Consider the following 11,658-nt stretch of genomic DNA (forward strand, 5'->3'; position numbering starts at 1 on the left):
GGCAGCCAACAGGGAACAGCAGGCAAGCAGCACTGACAGTCAGGAGGCTGTGACTCTGGGAAAAATGTAAGAAGCAAGCCAAAATGACAGGAGTTACCATGGCACTCATCAGTTTAATTTCACTCTCTGTATTTTTTAAATAAATATGTTCTCCAAAGCCCTTTTTTTTTGATTTTTGCCAACATCCATATCATCTTCCTTGTCACACAGACATTTACTGGAAGTTAGGGTAATGTTTTAACCACTTAATTTCTCATCTCCATCCAGAAAGGAGCTGATGTGCTTATAGGCATGCTGTTCCACATTTCCTCCAGTCTTTTGGGTTTTCTGTACACAGTTTCACAGCCCAGAGTTTAGAACATGTAATGGAGCCTGTACATAAAATGACACTGAACTTCAATAGGTTAAAACCAGTCCTCCTCCTAACATAAACATAGCTTTCAAACTAGTTGGTTGGATCAATTTCAATGTTACAATTCTTCTCTTCTCCTCTTTATTACTATTTAACATCTTTATGAATTATCGGGATGAGGGGATCAAGTACAGCTTTAGTAAGTTTGTGAGCAAAACTGAGCTGGGTGGAAATGTTGGTCTGCTTGAGGGTAGGGAGGATCTGCAGGCCTAGGGACCTAGATAAACTGAATCAGTGGCTTAAGAGCAATTGTATGACTTTCAATAAGGGCAAGTGCTGGGTTCTGGACTTTGACCACCATAACCCCCAGCAGTGCTATAGATGAGGGGAGCAGTGAGTGGAGAGCTGCCTGACAGAAAATTACCTGGGGATGATGGTGGGCAGCTGTCTAAACATGAGCCTGTAGTGTGCTCAGGTGCCCAAGATGGACAATGGTATTCTGGCCAGGATCAGGAATGGTGTGACCAGCAGGAGTAGGGATGTGTTCTTACCTCTATGTTCAGCACTGGTGAGACCACACCTTGAGTACTCGGTTCAGTTTTGGGGCCTTCACTCCTAGAAGGACATTGAAATGATGGAGTGTGTCCAGAGAAAGGCAACGACTCTGGTGAGGGGTGTAGAGAACAGGCAATTATGAGGAGAAGCTGAAGAAAACAGGTCTGGAGAAGAGGAGACTGACGGGAGACCTTTCTGCTCTTCACAGCTCCCTGAAAGGAAGTTGCAGTGAGGTGGGGGATGATCTCTTCTCTCTAATATCAGGAGATAGGAAGAGAGGACATGGCCTGAAACTGTGGCAGGGGAGGTTTAGGTTGGAGATAAGGAAAAATTTCTTTCCTGTAATAGTGACCAGGGATTGGAGCAGGCTGCCCAGGGCGGGGTGGGGAGAGGGGATGGGGAGGTGTCACTGTCTCTGGAAGTGTTCACAAAATGTGTGGACATGGCACTTTGGGACATGTTTTAGTGGCCATTGCAGTGTTAGGTCGATGTTTGGACTTGATGATCTAAGAGGTCTTTTCCAACTGAAACAATTCCATGATTCTAAGACGTTCATGCTACAGGAATGGTAAAAAAAGAAATGAGAACAGAAAAAGCACAGCAATCAAACTCATTACATCTGTAAACTGTGTGTTCACATGCATTAGTTTACACATTCAGCTATCTCAAGAAATTAACTGAGACTCAGTTAGGAATTTGTCATTTCAGCTGACAGATCCAGCAGCTCATAAAATTCAACCATGAAGAGGGAAGAAAATAAGAGAGTCACAGTTAAAAATAGAAAGCCTTTGAAATGAATGTCTTATCTTCATCCCCAGTGAAAATAGTCAAGGGTTTTTTTTCCTGATCCCAGGTTGATAAAAGTCCACTGGTATTATATCAGATTAATTAACTTTGACAGAAGTACACGAATTAAACTAACCAAATATCTGGCCCACTTGAAAATAAAATCTTGAAAAACACAATGATTTAAAGTCTCTAAAGCTTTTAGATGTGCACAGCATCAGTGTTCTGAACAGCATGGAAAAACCTCAGCTTTTCATAAAGTTGCTGGGACAAGATAGTTAAACCTACTCACCAGTTTGTAACCAAATGGATGTGGTTTTTACTATTACTAGTGAAAAAAAACCCCAACACCACCATAATAATAATAATAATAATAATAATAATAATAATAATAATAATAATAATAATAATAATAATAATAATAATAATAATATTAAAGCAGGTTGGAAGAGACCTTCAAGATCATCGTGTCCAACCCATCAACCAATCCAACCCACCTAAACAACTAAACCATGGCACCAAGCACCCCATCAAGTCTCCTCCTGAACACCTCCAATGATGGTGACTCCACCACCTCCCTGGGCAGCCCATTCCAATGGGCAATCACTCTCTCTGTATAGAACTTCTTTCTAACATCCAACCTAAACCTCCCCTGGCGCAGCCTGAGGCTGTGTCCTCTTGTTCTGGTACTGGCTGCCTGGGAGAAGAGACCAATATTATGGCAGACCCCAAGATTGAGGAGAACAAAACTTTCACTGTAGGCATCATAGTCTTCCCAGAAACTGTCTCAGAGTGATAGTTGCACGTAGTAAACCTCCCCTGTCCAAACTCTTGAGGAAGACCAGAGCTGTCAGCCTTGGAATACAGAGAAACACTGGGGAGCTAGTAAATGTTCCTACTGGAGGAAAGCAGCAGGCAGTAGGGACATAACTTTCTCTATAATAGTTTACATTGCTAATAAGTTTGGTTTTTTTTTCTGTAGAAAGTAGATGATTTGGGTTATTAGGCAGTTAAAAGATTAATATGACTGAAAAAGTGCCATCTATGCAGGAGGTTTTTTGTTGTTGTTTGTTTGTTGTTTGTTTTGGGGTTTTTTTTGTGTTTGGTTTTTTTTTTATACATACAACAATGTTGGATTGAGAAGCTTTCATTAGTAGTCTGAGCTCCAAGATGGGAACATGCTTCCCAGAACTGCTCTTGGGGTGGAATCTCAGAGTGCCTGAGGCCTGTGAAAAGCAGTACAGAGCACTGCCCAGCCAATATGTATTTTTCCTTTCCTGGCAGATAATTCAATCAAGTTAAACAACAGGAACTGCCATAATTAAGCTCATCGTGCATCCCTTTAGAAGGGATAAGAGACATCCTCATTCAATAATACCAGGTGTAGGCTAGACTTATATTCTCCACAACCACCAAACTGTAGAGAGGAATCCATAACCAGGTAGTCTCCTTGTGTAAAACATATTTCTAGAACCTTTGAGTAGGTGATTTGAGTAGATGAGTCCTTTGTTTGGCCTTTTGTATACCTATTAAACAACTGAACCACTGTTAGAAGACTAATGAGCTTTACATACTGGAAGGTCCTATCTTTCATTGCCCCAGTGTTTTAAATCAGTGACACAATGCTTAATGCCACAAGGTGAACTACCTTCTAATTATGTTTGTAGATGAATTCCCAAACTTACAACAATCACAGAATATAGAATAGGGGTTTAGAAGGGATCTCTAGAGATCGTTCTCCAACCACCTGTGCTAAAGCAGGGTCACCCACAGCAGGTTACCCAGGATCACAGTGTCCAAGCGGGGTTGGAATCTCTACAGAGGAGGGGACTTTACAACTTCTCTGGATAGGCTTTTCCAGGGCTCTGGCACCCTTGCAGAAAAGAAGCTTTTCCTTCTGCTTAGCTGGAATTTCCTGGGTTTCAGTTTATGCCTGTTGCCCCTTGTTTAGTCACTGGGCACCACTGACAAGAGTCTGGCTCCACCCTCTTGTCCCTCACCCTTTAGCTCTTGCTGAGCATAGAGAAGATCCCCTCTCAGGCTGCTCTTCTGCAGGCTGAACAGCCCCAGGTCTCTCAGCCTCTCCTTCTACACTTCATGTTTTCAGTATGTTCTATGACATCTGCATGATTGCATGGAAAAATAAATAAGAACCAGCTTCTCACCATTTCCATAAAGCCAGTCTTATTCCAGCAGTGGCTCAGAACACCACATCTGCCAGAAGAATTTCTTTAATGCTCTAGGCCACTGCTGCAGAACAGTCTTATTTTTATAAGTTTGATGGAAAGATTAGGTGTCAAATTTAATAAACCCTTTGGCTCTTTTTCTATTATTCTACACCACAGGTTCCCTCTGCTTTGAAATAAAGTATTTTTTCATTTGGGGGTGGCAATAATCCAAATATATGAACCACCATATATCATTTGATCTAATTTATACTGACTGGCAGGTTTAAAGCTAGCCTGTATTAATGAATTTCTGCATATGTAATAAAAATGGTTCAGCCAGACGAGGGTAAAAACCTTATTAGTGAAGTATAGGGAAGGCTGTATTTGGATGAACAAGATTTTAATTTCTTCTGCCATAAAAAATATTCCCCAAACTGGCCAGGTTTAAGGAAGACAATTCAGATAGCTTGGCTAATAAGGGAGTCAGTAAATTGACTAGCCAGTGCCTTCACACTGTCTCCTTCTCTCATTTAACAAGCCCTTCAGATGAGATTACCTGCAAGTTGAGCTTCATAAGAATCCATTGTCAGTATAGCAGTGGTGACATCTGTAACATGTCTGCCTATCCAAGACTAAAATATCTCAGTGGGAATGTACTGGCTCTGGCTAGATCTTGGAGGGGGTCCCTGTATGGCTTCACAATCAGAGAGTAAAGAATAGCTCAGTAGATGCAGAGTCATCAGGGCTGTATGAAATTATATTTAAGCCTGTAGTCTTAATCAAGTAGAACAAAGACATTGGTCTCATATACAATCCATGTGACCAGATTACTAGCCTGTTAACTGTTTACTTTTTCTTTTACCCATGAAGAGGTCTTGGTTTCATCTAAGTGCTGAACAAAATCTAGAAATCCTGATTTTTTTTCAGAGTGGAGTGCTTCATGGATGTAGACCTATATGTGATAATTATTCAAAGGATATGAATAACCTTGACATGAGATTCATAGATTCATAGAAAGGTTTGAGTTGAAAGTACCCTAGGCCATGGGCAGGGACACCAAGTCATTCAAGGCCTCATGAAGCCTGGCCTTGAAGACCTTCAGGGAGGGGGCATCCACAGTTTCCCTGGGCAACATATTCCAGTGTCTCACTACCCTCACTCTCAAGGATTTCTTTGTGATCTCCAGTTTAAATCTCCCCTCTCCCAGCTCAAAACCATTGCCCCTTATCCTATCACTACTAGCCCTTGTAAACAGTGCCTTCCCAGATTTCTTGTAGCCCCCTTCAGGTACTGGAAGGTTGCTCTAAGGTCTCCCTAGAGCATTCTTTTCTCCAGGCTGAGCAGCTCAAGCTCTCCTAACTTGTCCCCACAGGGAAGGTGCTTCAGCCCTCTGATCATCTCTGTGGCCTCCTTTGGACCCTGAACTGGACACAGTATGTGTGAAACTGGAATAGTTTCTGATGGTTTAAATGGAGTATACAAATATCACAAGAAAACGTAATGCATTGAAAAATTGCAGATGAACCATAGAATGTTTTAAATTGGAAGAGACTTAAAGGTCATCTTGTCCAAGCTCAACACTTAGGAAGCAACATTTAAGTCTCATAGTGTGTTGGTGGCACTCTGAACCCTGTCATGACTGAATCTCTTTTCATGTTTGTCTATGGTAAACAGCATGACTGCATAGGACTAAAAGGCTGAAAATGGCAAGGCTCAGTGAAAGGACAGAGTTCCTTGAGGTACAAAATAAGTGGCAAGTTGAATGGCAAAAATACTCTCCTGGAAACACCTAAAAATAGTCCTTTGGGTATGGGTAGTTGGTCGGAAGAAAAGTTGGTTGGAAAACACAGAATCAGAGGATAAGGTATATTGAAAATCATTTCAGACGCTCACACAGCATCTTAAGCATCTCTGCAAGTGTTTGGAAAATGAGGAGGGACCAGTTTATTTTCGATGTTCAGCAACAGGACATCTGCCTCCTGAGCTAGCAGATGGAGGCAGGGAGTGGTATAGTCCCTCTGTAACCCAGGAGGAAGTAGTTAGAGACCTGCTCAGCCACTTGGATCCCCACAAGTCCCTGGGACAGGATGGGATCCATCCTAGGGTGCTGAGAGAGCTGGCAGATGAGCTGGCCAGGCCATTCTCCATCATTTTTCATCAGTCCTGGCACACTGGAGAGGTCCCAGCTGACTGGAAGCTGGCCAACATGATGCCCATCCACAAGAAGGGCCGGTTGGATGAGCCAGGGAATTACAGACCTTTCAGCCTGACCTCAGTGCCAGGCAAGATTATGGAACAGGTCATCTTGAGTACAATCACACAGCACTTACAGGATGGCCAAGGGATCAGGCCCAGCCAGCATGGATTTAGGAAGGGCAGGTCCTGCCTGACCAACCTGATCTCCTTCTATGATCAGGTAACCCGCCTGGTGGATGTGGGGAAGGCTGTGGATGTGGTCTACCGGGACTTCAGCAAGGCCTTTGACACCATCCCCCACAGTAAACTCCTGGCCAAGCTGTCAGCTCATGGCTTGGATAGCTGGAGGGATGAGCCCAGAGAGTGATGGTGCCACATCCAGCTGGCAGCCAGTCGCTAGTGGTGTCCCCCAGGGATCAGTGTTGGGCGCAATCCTATTCAATATCTTTATTGGTGATCTAGATGAGGGGATTGAGTTCACCATTAGTATGTTTGCAGATGACACCAAGCTGGGGACAGGTGTTGATCTGTTAGAGGGTAGGAATGCTCTGCAGAGGGACCTTGACAGGCTGGACAGATGGGCAGAGTCCAACAGCATGAGATTTAACACATCCAAGTGCTGGGTTCTACACATTGGCCACAACAACCCCATGCAGTGCTACAGGCTGGGGTCAGAGTGGCTGGAGAGCGGCCAGGCAGAAAGGGACCTGGGGCTACTGGTTGACAGTAGCTTGAACATGACCCAGCAGTGTGCCCAGGTGGCCAAGAAGGCCAATGGCATCCTGGCCTGTGTCAGGAATAGTGTGGCCAGCAGGAACACGGAAATCATTGTGCCCCTGTATTCAGCACTGGTTATGCTGCACCTTGAGTACTGTGGCTAGTTTTGGGCCACTCAGTTTAAGAAAGATGTTAAGTTGCTGGAACACGTCCAGAGAAGGACAACAAAGCTGGGGAGGGGTTTGGAGTATAAGTCCTATGAGGAGAGGCTGAGGGAACTGGGGTTGCTTAGCATGGAGAAGAGGAGGCTCAGAGGAGACCTTATTGCTCTCTACAACTACCTGAAGGGAGGTTGTAGCCAGGTGGGGGTTGGCCTCTTTTCCCAGGCAACCAGCACCAGAACAAGAGGACACAGTCTCAAGCTGCACCAGGGGAGGTTTAGGCTGGATGTTAGGAAGACTTTCTTCACAGAGAGAGTGATTGGCCATTGGAGTGGTCTGCCCAGGGAGGTGGTAGAGTCACCATCACTGGAGGTGTTTAGGAAGAGAATGGATGGGGCACTTGGTGCCATGGTTTAGTTGATTAGATGGTGTTGGGTGATAGGTTGGACTCGGTGATCTCAAAGGTGTTTTCCAACCTGGTTATTTCTATTCTATTCTATTCTAACCTGCTGCAGGTGACTCTGATTTATCAAGTGGTGTTTGGACAGATGATATCCAGAGGTCTCCTCCAACTCTCACCATGCTGGGATTTTAGGATTCTGTGAAAAAAAACATGTGATGATTTTCCTTAATCAATTATTTGTTGACATTCAAAACAGCAATCCTCCATATTTCAAAACCTTTAGGACGACACTGATGGGGTAGAAGATGGATCCTTGGGGTTCTTGTCTTTATTTGCAGTGTCTCTGTTCAGTACTCTTTGCTTTATTTACGGAATTATAGGAAAGGAATCAGATCCTCATGAAATAGAATAAAGTATTATTGTTTCTTGACTAAAACTTCTCCAGTATGTTCCATTTATAAAAGTCACTACAGCCTGAGAGATGAGCAAAGTCAGAAGACACTTAGACAGCACAACATGACTCTCATCCTATGACTTGTAATACTGCAGTATTTTGTGTACAGCTTTTTTCCTCTCAACTGCATGTTTCATCCACTGAGCTAAGCCTTTATTTAAACTTGCCCATCTAATACTGTTGCCTACAATTTCACAGACTCAACTCTAGATGAGGTGAAAATTTCCTACACTTGGAAAAAGAAAAAAAAAAAAAAGGAAGAAAGTTAAAAAGAAAACAAAAAGAGCAAAGAATAAAGGCTGATAATGGAGTGCAGGTGGAACTCATTTGGAGTAATGAGCTTTTGAATGAATGTTTTGCAAACAGAACACTTTGTGTGACCTAACAGCTCAGCCAATCCCCATGCTGTTCCTAAATGCTTCCTTGTGTTCCTTAGGAACTCAAGTGAAAATGAAGATTTCTCCTGATGATGGAGGTGCTTCAGGAAGTGGTGTACAAATTAGCGAGCTGCCATTTAAATGGAGCCGCTTATTCTCCCTTCTTATGCTTGAACTGCTCTTGCTTTATGCCCACCTACTCAATCAGAGAGACTGAAATCATACTGACAAGCAAATGAGTTTGGGAACTATAAGTCTGAAATTATTTTAGAATAGAATAGAATAGAATAGAATAGAATAGAATAGAATTAACCAGGTTGGAAAAGACCTTGCAGATCATTGAGTCCAACCTATCATCGAACACCATCTAATCAACTAACCCATGGCACCAAGCACCCCATCAAGTCTCCTGCTGAACACCTCCAGTGATGGTGACTCCACCACCTCCCTGAACAGCTCATTCCAATGGCCAATCACTCTTTCTATCATCCCCCACTACCACAAATTATGCAGTCGAGTTTCCCGCATTTGGGGAAATCGCAGGGGTCAGCACACCCGGAGTGCAAAGGATGAGCCTCGCCCTGGGAAAACCACCTGCCTGATCATGGTGTCTCCCCTGCCAGGTAAGTTTTGGGCACCTTGTAGTGGGTTGAAGTTCCCCACCAGCATTAACTTTGCCAGACTAACTCAGTTAGAAGCAAATGAAGCTGCATTTGCAAGCCAAAAACCACACTCTGATGGAATGCCATGAATATGTACAAAATATACAGTATTTACAATATTACACAGGTATTTACAATTAGCAAACAACACAAAAACTCCCCTGGTCAGAGACCAGGGAAGCCCTTCCACTGTTCCCCCTCCCCCTGTCCCACAAGAGAGAGAGAAGCAGAGAGAAAGTAGTGGGTTAGACTTAACTAAACAGCTCAGCCAAGGCCAGCTGACAAGCAGGTTAATCTCTCCTGAGCGAAGTAAGACAGCAGAGATCAGAAGAGAGAATTATTTAGGTACAGCTAGTCTTATTCTAGATATTTGTCCACTGAATTTGTTTAGAATAATCTTTTGTTTTCCTTTTTACACCCAACAGTGATTTATTTATATTTTTCTACTTTTCTGCTCGAAATCTGTAACTAAATTTTAAAGGCACAGCCTAAAACCAACACACACCTAAACAACAGTCACTCAATTCTGTCATGGCCACAGTGGCTACAGGCCAGTTCACAGGGCTCTGTAACAGAGTGTTCAGAGAGCTCAAGTTCACAGTTCAGCTTGTACAGAGTGTTACTTAAATCCATGGTGGATATCCTTCTGTGTAAGAAAATACACTGCAAGGAGGGGAACAAAGGTGTTGTGAGAGCTCCTGTATACAGAAGTTTAATATTAAACCATATAGGACATGGAAAGCCCTAACAGGCACAAACACAAGCACTCCAGTGGGGATTCTTTATCCAGCACATCCTATCAACTGCTTTTTGGGCTTCTCAATGGACTGTGGCCTCCTGGCCTCTGACAATATTTGTCTAATGAGGCTCATCATTAGCTATAAAATATCTACATTCTATATTACTGAATGTGGAATACATTCCCAAACATCACTAGCCACTTGATATCTGAGTCATCAGCTGGAATGACTCATGGTATTTCCCTGAATGAAAAAAAAATAAAGAGAAAGGGGGAGAAGAGGGGTTTGGGGGAGAAAGAGAGTATAAATGCAGAAAGAGCACTGCAACTTCTTTCTTGCTGTCCTAAGGAAGCAACCACCCTTGCGAAGCAACCACCCTTGCAAAGCATCCATATGTCATGATCCTAAATTCCAATCTGATTCAATAGCATATGATTATCCCTCATGTAAGAAGTGGAGATGCAGAGCAGAACCACACAATGCAAATTTTACAGCACAAATCAGAATGCTCATCTACTAAACAGAGCAGTAGCAAGACTTCAGAGTGATTAAAGATAATGCATTAGCCATCTGCACAATGTCTGGTAGCAGCAAGAAGGTAAACAAAGTTTTGGTGTGTGTGATGTCCCTAGAATGGAGACGTATAAATCAGGACTTAAATACTCACCTATAGAGCAATAGCAAAACCTCATTTGGAAGAAGGAGCTTTTCTTTTAGGATACTACATGAAGGCTATATGAGGCTGGAAAAGATCAAAACCCAGTGACAGAAGGTACTTAGACTAACGTTGGAAACAAAGGAAATGCTTCATAAGGAGTTAGAAACCAGACTGTAGGTATGCACAAAGGAAACAGAGACCTTAGAGAAAAATTCAGGATCTAAAATACCCTAAAAAGGAAAGACAGATGCCAGACCAAGGCATTTAAATAAAATAACAGCTAATTGAAAACCAAACATGTAAGAGTTTAAATGAAGGTAGAGATCTGTAGCTAGGAGTAATTTGAACAAAATTAGGACATGCACGAATGGCTGTTGCATGCTACAAAATAAACGATGGTACATCAGCTCAAAGGAGCACTGAGCTGGCTAATCAGAGTCAGGTTGCGTCCATGAAAGAACTTGAGGATAGTAAACAAATTTATCTTCCCATCTTGCATAAAACTGAATCACAGAATTTTAGACTAGTATGGGTTGAAAGGGACCTCTAGGAATCATTCAATCCAAACACCCTGCTTAAGCAGTGTCACCCATGGCAGCTTGCCCAGGTGGGTTTAGAATTTCTCTAGAGAAGGAGACTCCACAGTATCTTTGGGCAGTCTGGTCCAGGGCTCCAGCACCCTCCCAGCAAAGAAGTTTCTCCTCATGTTTAGGTGGAAACTCCTGGGTTTGTGCCCACTGCCCCTTGTCCTGTCACTGGGCACCAATAACAAGAGTCTGGCCCTGTCATCTTGTCTTTCATCCATTAGTTCTTGCTGAGCATTGATCAGATCCCCTCTCAGACTGCTCTTCTGCAGGCTCAACAGTCCCAGGCCCCTCAGCCTTTCCTCCTCACAGAGATGCTCCAGGCCCCTCAGCATCTTTGTAGCATCCTCTAGATGCTGTCAATTTGTTCCTTGCCTCCCTTGAACTGGGGAGCCAAGAACAATCCGTCTGTGCAGGGCAGAGTAGACAGAGAACTTCCCTCAACCTGATGAACACCCTCTTCTTAATGCAAACCAGAACCTCTCCATGTTAACAGGTTGAAAAATCATTCAGCCTTTCTGGAATGAATTTGATCTTTGGTTGTGAAGAGAATGACATGTGACATGATCTGCAGTTTGACAGTAAAACCCATCCCTGGGAAAAATTTTAGGACCTGTTTTAAAAGACACCGCTGCAGTAAATTTTAATGTGAGGAACACTGATGATATGGGGAGAACAGTTGAATTTTGTAAGATGGAATACAGAAGGAAACTTCTGTAATCTCTATGTAAAAATTCATGGCACAAAGATAGTCCCAAAGCAAAACATCTTAATTGTATGAGACTACTTAATTAGACTACTTTTCTCTAGCTGCTGCTGCACATAACAAGACTATAATGAGGAAA

The 11,658-nt window shown here is 43.0% G+C and overlaps 1 non-coding gene across 1 annotated transcript; it reads right to left on the reverse strand.

Moving 5' to 3' along the window:
- Positions 1–8,633: 8,633 nt before the first annotated feature.
- On the reverse strand, positions 8,634–8,800 carry LOC137442662 (U1 spliceosomal RNA). Its single transcript, XR_010987716.1, has one exon. It is a non-coding gene; the product is annotated as a U1 spliceosomal RNA (small nuclear RNA).
- Positions 8,801–11,658: the final 2,858 nt, after the last annotated feature.

Source organism: Melanerpes formicivorus, unplaced genomic scaffold, assembly GCF_026170545.1.
Source record: "Melanerpes formicivorus ecotype bairdi unplaced genomic scaffold, bMelFor1.0.p_v2 SCAF_7, whole genome shotgun sequence".
NCBI lineage: Eukaryota > Metazoa > Chordata > Aves > Piciformes > Picidae > Melanerpes > Melanerpes formicivorus.